Below are 19,115 nucleotides of genomic sequence, written 5' to 3' on the forward strand. Positions count from 1 at the left end.
TAAGACTTTAAATTAAACAACATACTGAATTGAAAAGTGTATTTTTCTTCCTATGGGTATTCATGGGTTCTAAATACAGAGATTTCAATCAAAGGCACCCTCCCATTAATAACAATATCAATATTAGAGTAGATACAGTCTCAGATTTTCGTGCGCATTTATCTACTATCCTCAGTCCCGTCCCTGGTCCCACTATGTATTAAAATGTACCCTTCTAAACGTCTTTCCATTGTTTCACTTTAACATACTCATCAAAACATATTTGGGAAAAGGATCTGTATCCAGAAGAAAAGACAGATTTTTATGCAAGCTATTATTTTCAAATGAGATCTTAGTTCCTTAAGAGGTAAAAAACTTAGTAGTCTGAATAGTATTGTGTGTTCCTAGTTTGCTGGGGTTTCTTTCTCTGCCTAGCGCATTTTTAGTTCCTGTAATTGACAGAAATGATTTAACATAGAATTTTACCAGATAACTCCACAGCAATAAACTATTTTGTACCTTTCTTAAACACTTTTGTATACATAAAAATATATAAAATTATCTGTGCATGCTTGCAAAATAAATACATCTACGCATTTCACTGGACTTCTTATCGTCATTTAGTGTTAGATTTTGGAAATCCACCCATGCTGATAAATGTAGTTCTGTTTAACTTAATTCTATGTATGCTTTGTATATAATACTATCATGTGATATATGAATTTTGTCTGTCCATTCAATTACTGATCATCCTTTAAGTTGGGTTGTTCAAATTTTTTACAATTATAGGCAATGCTTCACTGACATATATGTTGATTTTTTAATTTGAAATCTGTCTTAGAAATCAAACAGTGGGCTCATCTCTCTTGGTTTCTTTCTTTTCCAAGATATTATTCTTTAATTTTAATTTCCTTGTAGCTCTCTGCTGCCTTCAGGGAGATACTCTTTTAAGATTTTATCCACAATTTTCTATTATTCTCAATGAAATCAAGGTTAGTAAATTACCTTGCTCACAGTTACCCCAAAGCCCCTTTACTGCTCACATTTTAATCTTCCTCATAATTAACTTCCTCGCTCCCTCTAAATTTTCCTAGGAGAGTGGTCATGTCAGTTATAATATGGGAAGCAACATGATTCACAAAGAAATTACTTATTTACCCCTGAGCAAGCCATGAAAGTTACAGCAGAACTTCAGTATCCAAGAAGCTTTGCGGTGCTCAGGCATGCTACAGACATTTTTTTACCTATAATCTAGACTACAACCTTGATGATCTACTTTCCTTTTTCAATATAGCCCCAGACTTCTTCCAAAGTGGAACTCCTTGATCTTAGTTGCTCAATACAACAAAGTTGACTTTATTGCTTGAGTTATTCTGTTTCTCTACAATATTTTGCTGACGTGTGCATGTCCTCAGTATGTTTCTCTTAACTTAAACTGGATATATTTTCTCATTTAATATATTTCTCTTCTGAGTCCTACTACCCAATACCTATTTTCCCAACTTCCTATCTGTCTACTTCAGAGCACTCATTAAACTTCTGTTGCTATTTGTTCTATTTTTTTCTTTCTCCCCTACTAGAATGTAAACTTCATGAAGGCAACAATCACATCTGTCTAGAGGTGTCATTGTATCTCTAGTATTTAAAAAAGCATCTGATATAAAAAGGACTCTCAGTAAATTTTTTTTTTTTTGTCTTTTTTTTGCTATTTCTTGGGCGGCTCCCGCGGCATATGGAGGTTCCCAGGCTAGGGGTCGAATCGGAGCTGTAGCCCCCGACCTACGCCAGAGCCACAGCAACGCAGGATCCGAGCCGCGTCTGCAACCTACACCACAGCTCAGGGCAACGCCAGATCATTAACCCACTGAGCAAGGGCAGGGAACGAACCCGCAACCTCATGGTTCCTAGTCGGATTCGTTAACCACTGCGCCACGACGGGAACTCCAATATTTCTTGAATTATTAAACAGTTGGGTGTTTTCATGCGTCAGTGCTGTACATACACTTCAAGGCAGATTTTAAGGTCAATGAAAAAAATTAAACTGAAGTGGAAAGGCCAATTTTAACTGTGTACCACTTTACTTAGGTGTTTTTTTACTTATTTATCATAAAATCATACAATGTAGGTATTATGATCCCCATTTTATAAATGAAGAAATTAAGATGCAGAGAAATTAAATCCCTTAAATTTAGCAGCTAATGGGAGAGATGAATTTTAATGCCATTTCCCTTTGATTCAGACCTATCTACTGTACCACACTGCCCCAGGGAGAGCACTTTTGATCCATGGATAGCTTTAGATAATCTTCATAAACCCTGCAATTAAAATTCTTAGAACTCCAGTGTGATACTTTGCCTCATCTCTCCTTGTGCCTGAATGCACATTTAGGAAAAAAGCAAGTCCTCTCAAAAGGAGTACATCCACATTATTTGTGTTCCATTTCCCTGTCACAAAATTGTCCGGAATTATGATGATATAATCATTACCTTTAAAGACACTGCATCTCCATAAATTTTAGCCCTAAATTATCGGGGTACATTCAACTTTCAGATGTCACTTCCAATACATATAAAACATTATTTTCCTGGATTACTGAGTCATTGAAACTGAATGGACTATTTTTCTAATATTTTGAAAAAGAATATATAACAAAAAGAAAAGTATAATCATGGCATGTAATAATAAATGGGGCTATCCTATTGTAAGGTCAACATATTTAATACTCAGAGGCAGAACCTAAGGCCCAAAGAGATTAAATAATTGGCACAGTGCTAAGCAGCTTGCTAATGGCATAGCTAGCAGCATTCTAATCACTTTATAACATGCATATTACTTATGAGTTACTGAGTTTGCTAGTGGCATAGCTAGAGGCATGCTAAGCACTTTATAACATACATATCACTTATTAGTTCCTGTTTCCCAGGTGAATGGTTCATAAATAATAAATTATAATATTTCATCCTAAGAGTTTTATGACTTCTTTCTTCCTATGTCTAATTCTCCTCTTCCTGAGTTCCAATACCCACATTCTCATTAAGTGCTTGGTTCTGTAACTCTTATCCTTTCAGTACAATATTCATTAGTCAAACTAGTTGGATGATGAATTATTATTCTCCAAGAGGCAAATTCTTTTTTCATTTCAGTAGTTATGAAAATATGAAATTCAAGTAAACTCATCAGGCTTTTTATTGGAGTTTCTGTTGTGGCTCAGCCGTAACAAATCCAACTCATATCCATGAGGATGCGGGTTCGATCTCAGGCCCTGCTCAGTGGGTTAAGGATCTGGCATCGCCATGAGCTGTGGTGTAGGTTACAGATGTGGCCCAGACCCTGTGTTGCTGTGGCTGTGGCGTAGGCTGGCAGCTGTTTTGACCCCTAGCCTGGGAACTTCCATATGCCACAGGGGAGGCTGTAAAAAGACAAAAAACAAAAACAAAAACAAAACAAAAAACAAACTTACTGGGATTTTCATAATAAAAGTTTGGATGTGGGATTTATATAGTCTAGAAATCTTAAAAATAATCATATTTGGGAGTTCACCTTGTGGCGCAGTGGAAACGAATCTGACTAGTAACCATAAGGATGTGGGTTCAATCCTTGGCCCTGCTCAGTAGGTTAAGGATCTGGCATTGCTCCAAGCCGTAGTGTAGTTCACAAATGCGGCTCAGATCCCACGTTGCTGTGGTTGTGGTAAAGGCCAGCAGCTGAAGCTCCGATTCACCCCCCAGCCTGGGAACCTCCACATCCCGTGGTTAAGGCCCTAAAAAAGCAAAAAAGAAAAAAAAATGTATTTGGCAATTTTAAATCTACCCCAGCATTTATGCATGAGTGCAATGAAATTTGCTAAGCATCTACCATGTTTCAGGAATTTACACATACAAAGGTGAGTAGTTTATATTCTTTGCTAACCAAAGTTCACTCACAGATTAGTGGAGTAAACATCCACAAAGTTATATTTAAATTATATAATGATATATATGTAAGAACTTCCCAGAAAAGTATAGCCCAAATGATATACAGAATTTCTTTTTCTTTTCAGCTTTATGAGATATAATTGACAAGTAGAAATTATATACATAAGGTGTACAACTTGATGTTTTGATATAGGTACACACTGTGAAACGCTCACCATAATCAAGCAAACCAATATAACCATCACATCAGATAGCTACCATTCGCATGGAGGGTAGGATGAGGTGGCGGGCTGCAAATACTTAGGACTCACCATCTTAGCAAATTTCAAGTATACAACGAGGTACTGTTACCTATAGCCACCAGGCTGTATTTTGAAACTCAGAAATTATTCATATTATATAACTGAAACTTAATAGCCTTTGGAACATCTCCCCATTTTCTCTTCCCCTCAACCTCTGGCAATCTACTCTGTGTTTCTATAAAAGCACTTCTATGATTCCACATACAGATGAGGTCGTGCACTACTTAGTTTTCTGCGTCTGGCTTATTTCACTTGGTATAATCTCCACCAGGTTCATGCACGTTATCACAAATGCAGAATTTCCTTCTTTAACATGGCTAAATAATATTCCATTGTGTGTGGCCATATGTCCCTGGGTGTGTGTCACATTTTGTGAAATGACCACATTTCCTTTATCCTTTCATCTATCAACAGACACTAAGACTGTTTTCTTATCTTTGCTATTGTAAATAATGTTGCAATGAACACGGGTTTTCAAGTATCTTTTTGATATTGTTTTCATTTCCTTTGGATACTTACTCAGAAATGGAATTGTTAGATCATATGGTAGTTCTGTTATTAACTTTTCGAGGAACCTCCGTGTTTTCTATAATGGCTATAACAATTTACAATCCTACCACTAAGGTACTAGTATTCCCTTTTCTGCAAATCTTCAACAATACTTGTTATTGTTTACCTTTTTGAAAGTAATCACTCTAACAGATTTGAGGTTATATCTTGTAGTTTTGATTTGCGCATCCTTGATAATGAGAGATACTGATTTCTTTTTCATATATCTTTCACCTGTCGTGTGGTTTGAGAAATGTGTATTTAGGTCATCTGTATTTTTTAATCAAGGCTTTTGTTTCTTGAGGTTTTTTTTCTGCTAATATATAGGAATTCTTTATGTGTGTTAGATATTAACTTATCAGATACATGGTTTGCAAATATTTTCTCTCATTCCATAGGCTGTCTTTTCATTACGTTAATTGTTTCTTCTGCTGTTGTTTGTTTCAGAAACTTTTACTTTAATGTAATTCCATATGTCTATTTTTACTTTTGTTGCCTATGCTTTGGGGATCATTTTTTTTTAAATCACTGTCCAGACTAACATCCCTACATTTTCTTATAGAAGTTTTATGATTTCAGTCTTATGTTTGTCTTTAATCCTCTTTGAATTGATTTTTTAGTATGCATGTGTATATCCACTTTTCTCAACACTATTTTTTGAATCTATTATGCCACTGTGGTCAAAATGGTCAGTTGGCCATAAATATTTGGATTTATTTCTGGGCTCTCTATTCTGTTCCCTTGATTTATATGTCTTTTTTTTGTGCTGGTGCCATATAATTTTGATTACTTTAGCTTTGCAGTATAGTTGGAAATCAGCAAGTATGATGCCTCCAGCAGTACAGCTGGAAATCAGCAAGTAATCTTTTTACTCAAGAGTTCCTCGACTATTTGGGCATTTTGCAGTTTCTTGTGCATTTTAGGATTGTTTTTCTATTTCTGTAAAGAATGACTTTGGGGTTTGGATACAGGTTACAACAAATCTGTAGATCACATTGGGTAGTATGAACTTTTTAACAATTACAGTTCCTTCAATCCATGAACACAGGATGTCTTTCCATTTATCTCTGTCTGCTTTAAGTTCTTTCACCAAAGTTTTATAATTTTAATGTGCAAATCTTTTCACCAATTTGGTTGTTTATTCCTTTTGTCAGATATTTCCATCCATCTTCATCATCAAATGAAAATTTTAAAAGTGCAAGAATCTAAATGCTACATATAAAACTTAGATGATACAACCAAAGTGGTATTATTTTGGAAAGAAAAAAGGCTAAAAATTAATGAAGTCAGTACTTCAGAGGTCAGAAAATAAAAAAGAATGAATTTAGAAAAATAGAAAGGATGATATAATGGACAAAAAAATCAAGTAGCAATAAATTAGAAAACAAAGTTATAATAAAGAAGATCAAAAAGACTGTAAACAACTTCTTGAAAAGCCCATTAAAGTCGTAAATCTCTGAGAAAGTGATCCGCTTTAGGGGAAAAAAAATGAATAAATGGATGGAATGAAACAAACAAACAAAAAAGCCAGAGATTGGAATGCATGGTAAAAATGTAGAGAATTCTACAAACAATTCTACAAACTACTCCAAAAATTTGACCCAGAATAATAAAACACTTGAAAAATACATCAAAACTGACATGATTAATAACAAGAATAAAACTGTAACTATTGGGAGAATTTAACCTAAAAAATATAAAAGCAAGCTTTACACTTTACAGCTACCTTCTACCACAACATGCAAGAGACATGATTACCAATGCTACTGGAAATCTTCTAGAGTAAATGTACAGAAAAAATAAAATTCACCTCATGCTATGAGGCCAGAGTACAGTGCAATCAAATAGGTATTTTATAAAATGGGTAACATAATACCTACATTATATGACTTTATAATAAATTAACACCTAAGTAAAGTGCTTGGTACATAGTACATTCTTAAAAATGGTCTTTCAGCTTCAGCTTTTTTTTCACTGACCTTAAAATCTACCTTGAAATGCATAGCACTGATACATGAAAACACCCAACTATTTAATAATTCAAGAATTATTTACTAAGAGTCCTTTTTGTATCAGATGATTTTTTAAATGCTAAAGATATGATGACATCTCTAGACAGATACGATTCTTGCCTTCATGAAGTATACATACTAGTAGGAGAGAAAGACAAAAAATAGAATGAAATAGCATTAGAATTTGTGATAACTGCTCTAAAGCAGACAAACAGGAATTATGGGATGTAATTCCAATTGTGAACTTTCATATCTTTAAGAAAAATTATTAATAGAAAATATATTCATCTTGTTCAAATTTAGAGACCTTTTTTGAATTGATATCAATGAGTGAGGAATCCAGAATTGTGAATTGCTCGGTGTATAACCTGTTTGAGTAGGGTAGGTTAGACAACATAGGTGTAAAGCAGAATGGAAAATAAAGGAAAAAAAAATCAAAATTAACTTAATGGATTTCTTAATATGACCTATTTTCAAGATTTTATTGTAAAATATCAGACAAGCATTCTTTGCAATCCAGAACTGCCCAATTCATCACTGATCCCAGATAACTGTAGAAGAACTACGTACTGACAAGCAATTACACAGAGGGAGGTGAAGGATTTTCCGACACCCTACTGTGAAGAAGAGGGACCAGTAGTATCTCTAGTTTCCAGTGGGTTTGGCTTTTCAGCCTAATTGCTTAAAAGAAAAAAAAAGATATGTGTATATACACACACACATCCACACACACACATGCACCCTTGGGAGAGGCAAGCAGAGAAACATTCTTCCAACTACCCATGATATTGTGATTTGTAAGAAGTAATATATTTCGTATCTTCATTCCAGTCCCAGATCCTGGCACAGAGCTCTTAAAACCCTAATATCCTAAATGACCAGAGAGATACAGGTGTTTTTTGTGTGTTAATAAAGTGACTTTTGAAATGCACCTAAGGATGAGGTTTGATTGCCAAGAGAACGGACCACTTGGTCAGAGGGTTGGAACTTTCAGTCCACCTCCTTAACTTCCAGGGAGAAAAGGGGGGCTGGAATTTGAATTAATATCCAATGGCCAGGGTTCTATCAATCATGCCTATGTAATGAAGCCACCATAAAACTCCAAAAGGATGGGGTCTGGAGAGCTTTCTGGCAAGCACACGGAGGTGCTGGAAGAATGGCCCACTCAGATCATGAAAGCTCTTCACCCTTTCCCTTATCTTGTTCTATGCATGTCTTCCATCTGGCTGTCACTGAGTTACATCCTTTTATAGTAAACCACTAATCTGATAAGTAAAATGTGTTTCTGACTTCTGTGAGCCATTCCAGCAGACCAATCAAACCCATGGAGGAGGTCATTGGAACCTCCAATCTATAGCCCGTAGGTCAGAAGCACTTGGACTTAAGTGGCATCTCAAGCAGGGAGAGGGGCACTCTTGCAGGATGAAACTCTTTACCTGTAAGATTTGATGCTATCTCCAGGTGGATAATGTCTGAGAACGACTTGTTGATGAGAATTAAAAAACCATCACGATGGTCTGAATTGGTATCAGAATTGTACGACACAACTTAGTTCTTTTATAAAGGAGATAAAGCAGTCTAGCTAGGTCAATTTCATGTCATCAAGAGAAATATACTTGGAGTTCCCATTGTGGCACAGTGGTTAACGACTCCGGCTAGGAACCATGAGGTTGCGGGTTCGGTCTTTGCCCTTGCTCAGTGGGTTAAGGATGCGGCGTTGCGGTGAGCTGTGGTGTAGGTTGCAGACGCGGCTCGGATCCCGCGTTGCTGTGGCTCTGGCGTAGGCCAGTGGCTACAGCTCCGATTGGACCCCTAGCCTGGGAACCTCCCTATGCCGCAGGAGTGGCCCAAGAAATAGCAAAAAGACAAAAAAAAAAAAAAAAGAGAGAGAGAGAGAGAGAGAAATACACTTACAGATGGATAGACTTAGCGTACAAGTAAGAGTTAACTGTAATTAACTACATGGATTTCACTAACACTTTCTTCTCAGAACATAGGAAAAAAAATTATTGCAAGAAATAGCTTTACGTGATTGCAGCCCCTACAATTATGTAAACTTACTCCTTGGCAAAAAACGTATGTGTATATATACAGCCTATTATCAACCTCAATCATCCATAATTATCCTTTCAAGCCCTATAACCATAAAGGAGTAGGATTTTGGTACAAAAAAGAAGTCCCACTTAGTATTTAAGGGAAATCATGAGCTCCATCCCAGATTCCCAGTGAGCTCTGCACTGGGTTAACAGGCTTTCATCTAATAATAAAGGAATACTATATTACCTGTGATGAGGGTAAATTGACCAAGGCAGAATCTTGGCATTTCTGGATCTAGTCCCTATTCCACAATTCCTAGTCCCATTCATAATTAAGATGTTAATACATAATGTCATCCATCATTATATACTGAATGAATATACACACTACATGAAGACACATCCCTTCAGCCCACCTCTGAGTTTAACTGTAGCGACACTAAACACTCCCAACCCACAGGCAACCCCCCCACCCCCACCCCCACCCCAAAGCACTGTATCTCTGAAATTCTCTGCTTGCAAGCCTTATTCATTGCCATAGGGGCTTGCTTAATTCTGGGTAAGGTAGCCTGTTCTGCATGGGATTTAAGGTCCTCCATAGCACCATTCCATCAGTGAAGGAAAAATATCAGAAAATAGGTAATCCCAGATTTCCCATTTCAATGTGAAAAAATTCTTGGGTCCTTCCACATGGTTCCTCATAGGGTGTACAAGTCAGGAATGGTTCTTTGACTTGAGTTAATTGCATGGATGAAATAGGGTCCCGCTACATTCACTAGTCCAGTAGGAATCTCATCTTGTCTTGTCCTACTATGAATATTTTTCTCATAAGGATACATTTAGGAAGTATCTGTTAGGGGCTGGAGGAAGACTTGCACACAAGAGAAAAGTAGTAAGATTGATGATGGATGAGGATAATCCATTAGGGAAAGAGCAATTTGGGGGGGGGAAAGGGGGGAAGGGGGGATCCTTCTCTATTTTAGGATTCTCTTCAGGTGATAGAGATGAAAATATAAGAAAAACAAGGTTTTAACAAAGAAAAATATCACTATTAGACTTGTAATGTAAAGAACCATAAGAAATTAGTCTCCCAGTAGCAGGACTTGGAGTTAGAAGATAATGTTCAAGCGTTAGATTCATCAGTTACTGGACATTTGATGTTAATAAAATGACATAATGTTCCTGAGTCCCAGATTTTCATCTACAAAATGGGGACAAAAATATTCAACTTAAAGAGCTGTGGGGATGACTAAAAGAAATAATGTATTTGACAACATTATAAATGTTAAAAATGTATTCAAATGTTATAAATTGTTTAATTGATCCATCTTGAGACATGCAAGAAAATAATTATTTGTTTTTTAAAAATTAACATAATACAAAAAGCCTAAATAAAGTTCTAAATCCTCATGTTTAATTATCCCAGCCTTTCTAAGAAGGCAGGCATACTACAGCATTGTTATCAGCAAATGTGCTCTATCAATGCCATTGTTGGGTTATAACTTTGCCTATTCAACTTGGCATCACACTTTTGTATTTACACAATACATATTAAAAGCCTGTGTTAGCTAAGAGGTCATAGAGAATGTGGAGAGATAAAAGCACAGAATGAACTGAGTGTAAAGCAGAAAATAATCTAGCTCGACAAAGAAACACTAATATGTGTCTTTATCTGGAAAAGATTGCATAACCAGGGGGTCCTTTTTCCTTAAATAAAATGCAGCTGGGGGGCTCCCCTTGTGACTCAGCAGAAAAGAATCCAACTAGTATCCATGAGGATGTGGGTTCGATCTCTGGCCTCACTCAGTGGGTTAACCATCTGCATTGCTGTGAGCTACGGTGTAGGTCACAGACATGACTCAGATCTGGCATTGCTGTGGCTATGGTGCAGGCTGGCAGCTGCAATTCAGATTCAACTCCTATGCCACAGGTGTGGCCCTAAAAAGCAAAAAAATAAAAAAATAAAAAATACAGCTGTATTTCAGGTGTCCTCTTATTGCACATTGTATACTGGTAGATAAGTAAGTCAAAGGATGATGGGAGTGAGGAGAAAACACCTAAAACTAAAGCAAAACAACAACAAAACAATGGGATTAATTTTCTCTTTTTAGGGGCCTAAAAATTTTCCTCATTTGCCAGAGAAAATCCTCCTCACTTCCTAATTACATACAATGAGTACTTTGGCGAGATATCCGCTCTAATTTTAAAACTATCCTATCAAGTGATAACCATTAATAACTAGCAATATTACACAGCATGAAAATGAAGGTCAAATGCTACAGTTTGAATGTTAAGTAGGTTCAGGATATAACTAGCTTTTAACAGGACAAATTTTGCTCATCTTACAGAAATGTACTCTAAAAATGTGCTCCTAAACCACACAGACAGCCACCCTTTCTCATCCAAGGTTTCATAATAGCGACTGTCCTGTCATCATCATTGGTTTTCTTTCTGAACATTCAAAGCCAGGAAGCTCAATATATTACAGTCTATCATTACAAAATCAATCCTGCAATGACTGCCTTGCCCTTGATTCTAAAAAATCCAGCAGAGAATTCTCCAAAAAAGGGCAAAACTTTTACAAATAATAAAATTTTCTAATGCTGGTCCTACGCATGCACAATCAAAGAAGAAACCTAGAGTTTTCCTTCCTATGAAAACCTCCCAATCCAGAAGTGTGCGGCTATGATCCCTGAGAAGGTAGTTTTTGAATGTCATTAATACTATATAGGATGTTCTGTGCTATCCTATACTCTTACCCTTTTTTATCAGCCTTTTACTGATTGTTGGAAAGACATCTGACCCTGCCCCTAATCAACTATTTGGTATTTGTAATTCTATCCTTAGTGACAATAGTGTCTTTGTGTATTGTGGGTGTGAAGGTCCCTGATTAGAATGCAAATGGAACGGGGGGAGGGGGGGGGACCTAGATGATCTTAACTCCTTGTTTTCCTTAACACCTATTGTAAACTGCTGTATCTGATTGGAGAGTAGGGTTTCACTAAATTGGGACATCCCAATTTTAGTGGAAGAAGCAAATGGGCTGGGATCTGGAGGAGAAGACTTGTTCAAGAGGAAAGAGTTGTGAGATCTGGGTGATCAAAGGACTTTGGACTACTGGAAATATGAGCACTAGTGGAGGGGAAGGGAGTCAAAAATACAGTAGTACCTCGTGGCTGTTTTCCTGATTATCCTTGAAGCCAACTGTACCCACTACCACTACCCAATACAAGCAACTTCCTGGAAGCTCAAATATCATCAAATATTGTCTCTGGAAAAGCTTTTAGCAAGTGGCACCAAACACTTCATCAGGGGACCTTCAAAATGCTGGCTGTCTTCAATAGTTTTGAGAATGAACAGTTACCTGGGTTAGGATGGCATGTGTAAACATTCAATGTGCCCATTCAGAGGTGGCTGGCTCAGAGGGGCAGCGAGGCTTTGATGAAGTAACCCTCCCCTTTTACAGATGAATCAAGGTCACACAAAGGCTAAGTGGCAAGCCCAGGACCCAGGCTGCTGAAACTGGCAGCCAAGGGCTTTAACAGGTGCCACACTATCCATACAGGTTGGGATAACTCATCCCAACATTCTTCTCCCTGCAAATCCCAACTAAGGTAGAAATGGAGATAAAATTTGCCAGATGACTTCACATGTGATGGTGCATTTCTGAAGCCTGACAATAGAAACAACCCAAGTCTCTCCAGCTATTTCTCCACATCATAATGTGTTTTAGATTTACAAAACTGAAATGAAAGTTGTCATAAACCTGGTGACTGCTAATACCACCTGCCTCATAAATCAGTATAAAAGGAGGAACCTGGGTTAAACCCTCTTTGTAAGGAGCCAACACATTCTAATAGCTTCACTCCTTTCCAGTGTATTTACTACTCTTTCAGGAAAGGTCACAGTCTTGATAAAACGTGGAATTATACAACTGAAAGAAACCACAATAAAGCCCTTAATTTATCCACCACATCCCCAGTGGAACTCATCCTGGATGGGATTATCAATCACCTATCATCCACATCCTTTCTTTAAAAAGATGAAAAGAGCCTCATAACTTGGTTTCAAACAAGTTCTTTCTCATGACAGCACTTTGAAAAGTACTATATGGCATTGCACAGATGTTAAGAGATTACCATTCTTTACATTAAGGATAAAAAGAGTTCAAAATCCTCATCAGGAAAAAAAAAGAAAAAAAAAAACCACAATGCTTCTTTCCCATTTTATTCGAACAGTTCTTCCTCAGGACTACCCTAACTCTCTCCTTATTCTAATTAATCCATTTTCTCCTTATGTCTTGTACAAATATCAACAAAAATAAAATCATAGGTTGTTAGATTTGAAAAATACAGATCCTAACTCACTTCTCTGATTTCATTAACGAGGACACTAAGAACAGTTGGGACCATGAACATAAATGTCTGTAAGGGCTGAACGGGTAACATAAATAAGGAAATCAGGTGAGGAAGAAAAGTCTGGGGTCTGAGAAAACAGTGTAAGCAGCATGCTTCACAGTAGCTAATACATAAACTCAGTGGAAGGGGAAATGGAGGGAGCCGTGGGAACTTGGAGAGTGCCCACCTCCCTGGAGGCAGCAGGAACCCCTGCTTCGTGATCACGTGGGAATGCAGGCCCACTGCTAGCTAATGTATCAAAAAGCTAAAACCCAAATCTTCACGTGAAAACCTCATTTTAAAATTGTTGCTTTAACTTTTATATGCAGGAAAGTAAACAAATCCAAAAGACATCTGCAGGCCTATTCCCTTCTCCATCCTGCTAGGTCATGATCTAGCAAGGGCTCGGTCACAAGATTTCTAATCCTGTTTCATTTTCTGTTTCAGAGCCTGAGAATGAACAGCTTGTGACCACTCAGTGATCCTTCCTACCTTTCAGTGGCCTGAGCACAGTAGCCGCAGCACAGTCCTCAGGGGGTGCTCGGCTCCTCTTCATCAGGAAACTGATGGCATCTGCTCAGAGGATGCCTGTGGCTTCAGACCCGACTCTAACCATGGATTCAGGAGCGGAGTTGAAGCAGTTCACACACCCTGAATTTCCTCCAGGGCACACGCCTTTTGTCTCAAAAGTCTCTGTAGAAGTAGAGCAGGTGTGACTTCCTGCAGGTGCTCAAGGGGAGACGGAGCCGCGCATGCGCAGAACTTCCCAGGCCGGCATCCAGCGCACTGAGTGCGCTGAGGGTGTTCCTTTGCTGTTGCTGGAGTTGGGGTTGGGTGGGCATTGTCCACATGGCACCGAGGAGAGTCTGTGTTGCCCAGAGCCACTGCAGACAGGTTAACATAAGATGCCCTGTGAGAGACTGGTGGTCGGCCCTGGGATCAGTTATCACAGGAAATTGGTTGTGGCTCGAGAAACACTGCTTGGATCTGGTGAGTGAAAGAACTGACCCTGAGAGGATGCTCTTTGGAGGTCGGAGATTAAGGATACAGATTTTGACAACATGGTTGCAACAAAAAGACCCAAAAGGAAACTGTCTCTAAGACCAGAATGAATCATCCACGACTATTCACATAAAAGAGGTTTTAAATCACCTATCAGACCTCTTTCTTAGGCAAAATGCACCAATTAGGTTTTGTTTTCTTATTTGTCACTGGTTTTTCCACCTTTCTGTTGTTTGGCTTATTCTCCAGTGAGTTCTTTCAGGCTAAATTTGTCAAACCCTTACTTGACAAGATGCTGGGCTATTTGCTTCTACTGTTAAGCGCATATCAGGCATCTCTTCCTACTAGAAGGAAATGATATGCTTGCTTAAATCAAATATTGATAGGGGATGGGGAAGCAAACTTTAGCAGGACATATTTTCAGCACTGACACTGGATTGGGATAGAATTTGGCCTATCAGATGGACTGTGATGCTTTGTTCCCTACTGCAAAAGTGCTTCCCACTGTCAGAAAAGAGAAATTGGGGAAAACACATTCTCTGCATGGAAATAAAAACAATGCTTTAATATTAAAGGAAAAATACAATGATAGAAAAGTCAGGAAGCCATTCAGCAAAGCCATTACCATGCTTATTGCCATTTGAAGGCACAATGATTGAAGTTATTGTCTTAATGTAAGATTACTAAATAATGCATCCCATAAAGGAAAGACATTGTATCGGCCATAAAATGTGTGTAACTGCAACAGAATTCATACTTATTTAATGACACTTTAGAATCGGATGGTAATTAAAATGAAGTAGGAATTTTTAAAAGGCAAGAGAAATTCAAACACGCTAGTATATAAATTGAAACATTCTCTTTGTTTTGCAAGCACATAAAGAAGTAAATTTCGCATAGGTTTTTTTTTTTTTTTTTTATCTTTTTCTTTTTCGGCCCACTGGGAACAGCACAATTTTGACTCCTCAGTATTTCCACTTCTAATTGCTAGGAGGGTTCATTATCAGCTGTCTAAAGTGCAATACATCAACCTTGCAAAGCTGAGTTACAAAAGACGTTCACACATCTGATGGGCTGCTGTGCTAAATACATCTTAATTTGTGCTGCATCTGCTGTTTTCTAATTTGTTTGTCATGCTGTGAATGCTGCAGAGTCTGTTAGAGCAGCTTCCTGATTTTTTTCCTTTAAAAATGCATCAACTCTTCATTAAAAAAAAAAATGGCTGTCTTCCATCATTGTTCAGCTGTGTCTTGGAAAACCATAAACTCAATTCTGTTATGCACATGTATGTACGGGAAAAAAAAATCCCATGTGTTTGGATATGTATATTAGAATAAATGCACATGTATATGCATTTGCATCAAGACAAACATTCAGTTTAATCACATAAAGCAAAATAAACTTTTTTCAGCCGTTCCTGGAAGCGCAAAGTGACAAATACTCCAGTCTCAGAATTCTGGCATGGAAAAAGTGCTTCAAGTCGCTGGAATCTGCTATGCAGAAGATGGGCATAAAGGCGGTGCTCTCAGTTCAAACCCAACTAAGTGGCATTTCAAGTCATAAAGGAGCATATGCAATTTGGCATGATCCAGAAAAAATGAGTCTCACAATAGAGAAGTTTAAACTCGAGTTGGGAAAGAAAACAAATACTACCTTCCCCCCACCCAGGCCCCTGTCTCCTACTATCTTTTCAGAAATAACTGTTGGCAAAGATGATGGCAGGGCCTACTTCCTGGGTGTGTGATCTGTGCAATCACACAAGCCTCATTCTTAGAGGAACAGAGCTGGGTTTAACACTCTGCTGTTACTGTTTAGAAATTTTTAATAATTTATGAACAAGGGGCCCTGCATCTTTATTTTGCACTGCATATCATATAACTGGTCTTGGGTGCAGAATACATTTTAGGAATCCTGACAGAACAGCTGATGGATTTACTCTGTAGTATTTCAAGCTTTTAGTCCTTTTATCTTTCAGATGATACTAATGTACACCTTGAAATGAAGAATAAGGGAAGGCTCAAAGGAAGAAATGGGGAGAGAGGGAAGCAAGAGAGGAAGAAAAAGAAAATAGTATTCAATTTATATTCATATAGTTCTATGGGGCAGGAGGGGTGGAAGGCAGCCATTTCTAGGTGATATTTATTATTTCTAAGCACTGAGCTTCTCTGAATCAAACTGATGAAAGGAAAATGCCTTCCACCATAGATTTTGGAATCACCAGCCAAAGCGGCAATCAAAGTCGGTCTACAATCTTCGAAGAAAATTAAGCTAAAAACAATTTTTTGGACAATTTCCCACCACCCCTTTCCCTTACACAAACTCTCTCTCTCCCTCCCTCTCTCTCTCTTTCACACATACACACACGCATGCACACACACTCCAAATTATTTCAGGAAACCTAAATAAAAACAAGGGAATACAGAGGAGATGGAGGAGTGTCTGAGGCTCTTTTCCTCCTGCAGGCCGCTTATTAGGAGTGATGCTGTGAATTGGGCAGCAGTAAGCGGCTGGCGCGAGGCTGGCATCCTTTGTGTCTGCGCCTGGCGATGGGGATGAAGGGAGGCAGGTCTACGCCCTGGTTTCTGCCGGCTGTACACCCTTCCTAAAGGAAGATGTGGACCCCATTTACATAATGCCAATCAGTCTTCCGTGTCAAGTTTTCCCGAGAACATGCAGAAACGACTACCAAGGCAGGCATTATGACTGGTGGAGTCACGGACAAATCAGGGCTTTCGTAAAGGAGTATGTTGAATCAATAACGCATACTGTTCAACCAGGGCTGAGAAAAACACCTCATAAAGTAACAGCATTTGTAAAGGTTAATCAATGCAGCTAATTGTAAATGCTCTCAATTGTCGGTCCCTAAGCCGTCCCTTCTCTTTGCAGCTAGTGATTCGCTGTGGGATCTAGCCAGGAAACAGAGAAAGAGGGGAAAGCAGTGAAATTTCTCATTACTCTCCTCATGTTGTGCTCCGCTGGTATCTGTAAATGTCAATACATTTACCATAGGGAGATAGCTTTTTTCCTCTACTATCACGAGTTGCCGCCTTCATTACATACAAAATGAAGTAAAGAGCCTAATTATCTTAGTCTAGGCAGATGGAAAGGAAATCAGGGTATTGATCTTTGGAGCAATATCTTAAGGCGATGCATAGGAGTAATAAACTGGGCAGTGAAAGGGCTAGGCTTGCACTGACAACGCTAAGAAAAAACTGCATCTTACTCTCTGCCCAGGACGGACTCAGAAAAAGAAAGAAAATCCTTCTGTCCTTCCCTCCCCACTGCCTTCGTTTCCCCAGTAAGAACAAACCACTGTGGAGGGTTTTCTAAATGAGTGTTCTGTGGAGATTTGAGAAGTCAAAACAAAATCATGGCAGCAGAAAACAATGAGATAATCCTGCCCTGCAATGATAACCAGACTCTGGCAGTGAACGCAAACCAATGACTTTCCTGGGACCAGATAACTCCTATTATGCCTCATCATCGCCAGACCAGTTATCGAGTATTCTGCTGGGGACATAAAACACAATTTGCTTTAGCAAAGCTAGAAGAGTGCTAGAAAATGTTGATCCAGGATAAATGATAAATTGTCATAAAAAAATCACATTCTTTTCAAGGTCTCACATACAACCTTTCTGTCCTTTATATATGTATCCGGGATATTTCAGAAAGTCTTGTTTCCCTGTGTTATAGACAGAGACTAATCTCCTATATTTAAAAAAATATAGGAAGATAAGAGTCATTTTCAAGAATATTTACATACAGCAAAAATGAAGATGAGAATTACTTCAAATATTTTGAGGCACAGTAATATTTATAGCAAAGTGAGAAACAAGAACTAACATCCACCCATTTATTACACTTTAGAACCCAATGATGTATGTAATTTTCCATTCTGAGGTAGGAACTGCTGAAACATGCAGTCAATTGACTTTTATTTCATCTTCAACTTAGTAACTGTAAATGCCTTTTTCCCTGTAAGGAAGGCTATGGGGGTTTCACAAAATGTGCAAAGAATCACCATACATTATAAATCCCCATCTTTTCACGACTGGACAAAAGAACATCCTTATGGTTCCTGTGTTTCAAGTTCATGTTCTTAATCAAAGACATTATAAAATTCTAGTTCAGTACATGAGAGGCCTCATGTCCCTGTCAAACGGTTTGATATTTCAGACACATCAGCTGGTGCAGTCAGACAAAATCGGTGACTCAGTCAAAGGGGACCACCATGTTTACCTGAACAGCATGGAAAATAAGCCGGAGAAGCCATGGAAAAGCTGGTCGCAGCTAGCACAACTCAAGATATTTTATTCCCCAAGCAGGTAGTGTAAGACTAGATCCATGTAGGATGGTAGCCCGTTTAAGGTCAAATCACCTCATGCATTGTAATAATAATGGGGTATCGTGGTCAGAAAACCAAATCTACATGCTTTTCCTAGGGTGACTAGATCTATTGGTTTATGAAAGGAATTCTGTTTTTAATGAAAACCATTTCCCTCATCCCTGAGTACAATTTAAAATGTGCCATGTTTACCTCTGAAAAATGAGAAATTCAGGAGTCAGGCGGGTCCAGGAGCTACCTTACTGACAAGTGGGGAAAGATGTCTTAGGGATAAACTCTCCCACCAGGCTCTCTCTTCCTTCCTTCCCTTTCTTTACCTCTCCCTTTCTTTCTCTCTCCCTCCTCCTCCCCCCTTTTCTAAGATATGCTCCTTTCATCTAACAATACCGTTTTCCCATAATTTCAGGAGAAACTCCCTGACATCTTTGAAAATGGTGAGAATCGAAAATGAAGTCCTCTAAATGCAATTTTTCACCTTAAGGGAATTGAAATACCTGTTAGATTTTCAAGAACGCTAGCCTCAGGCAAGCAGTGAACAAAATTAACCAAACAAACCCCCCACCTACGACCCCATGATCT

At 38.3% G+C, this 19,115-nt stretch overlaps 1 long non-coding RNA gene across 15 annotated transcripts in view; it reads right to left on the bottom strand.

The window, feature by feature from the left end:
- LOC102158243 (uncharacterized) overlaps positions 1-19,115 on the bottom strand; it is a 1,270,494-nt gene that overhangs the window by 958,234 nt on the left and 293,145 nt on the right. For 2 of the 15 annotated variants that reach the window (XR_014838690.1, XR_014838697.1), the window contains exon 1: positions 13,682-14,086. The exons of the other annotated variants lie outside the window; for them this stretch is intronic. This is a non-coding gene — a long non-coding RNA (uncharacterized LOC102158243). Of the gene's footprint in view, positions 1-13,681; positions 14,087-19,115 lie in introns of those variants that run through there. 15 annotated transcript variants of the gene reach the window in all.

Source organism: Sus scrofa, chromosome 2 (assembly GCF_054392235.1).
Source record: "Sus scrofa isolate SSC_HxYL_T2T_F1_AM1 chromosome 2, Sscrofa_HxYL_maternal_Yorkshire_Landrace_v2.0, whole genome shotgun sequence".
Lineage (NCBI taxonomy): Eukaryota > Metazoa > Chordata > Mammalia > Artiodactyla > Suidae > Sus > Sus scrofa.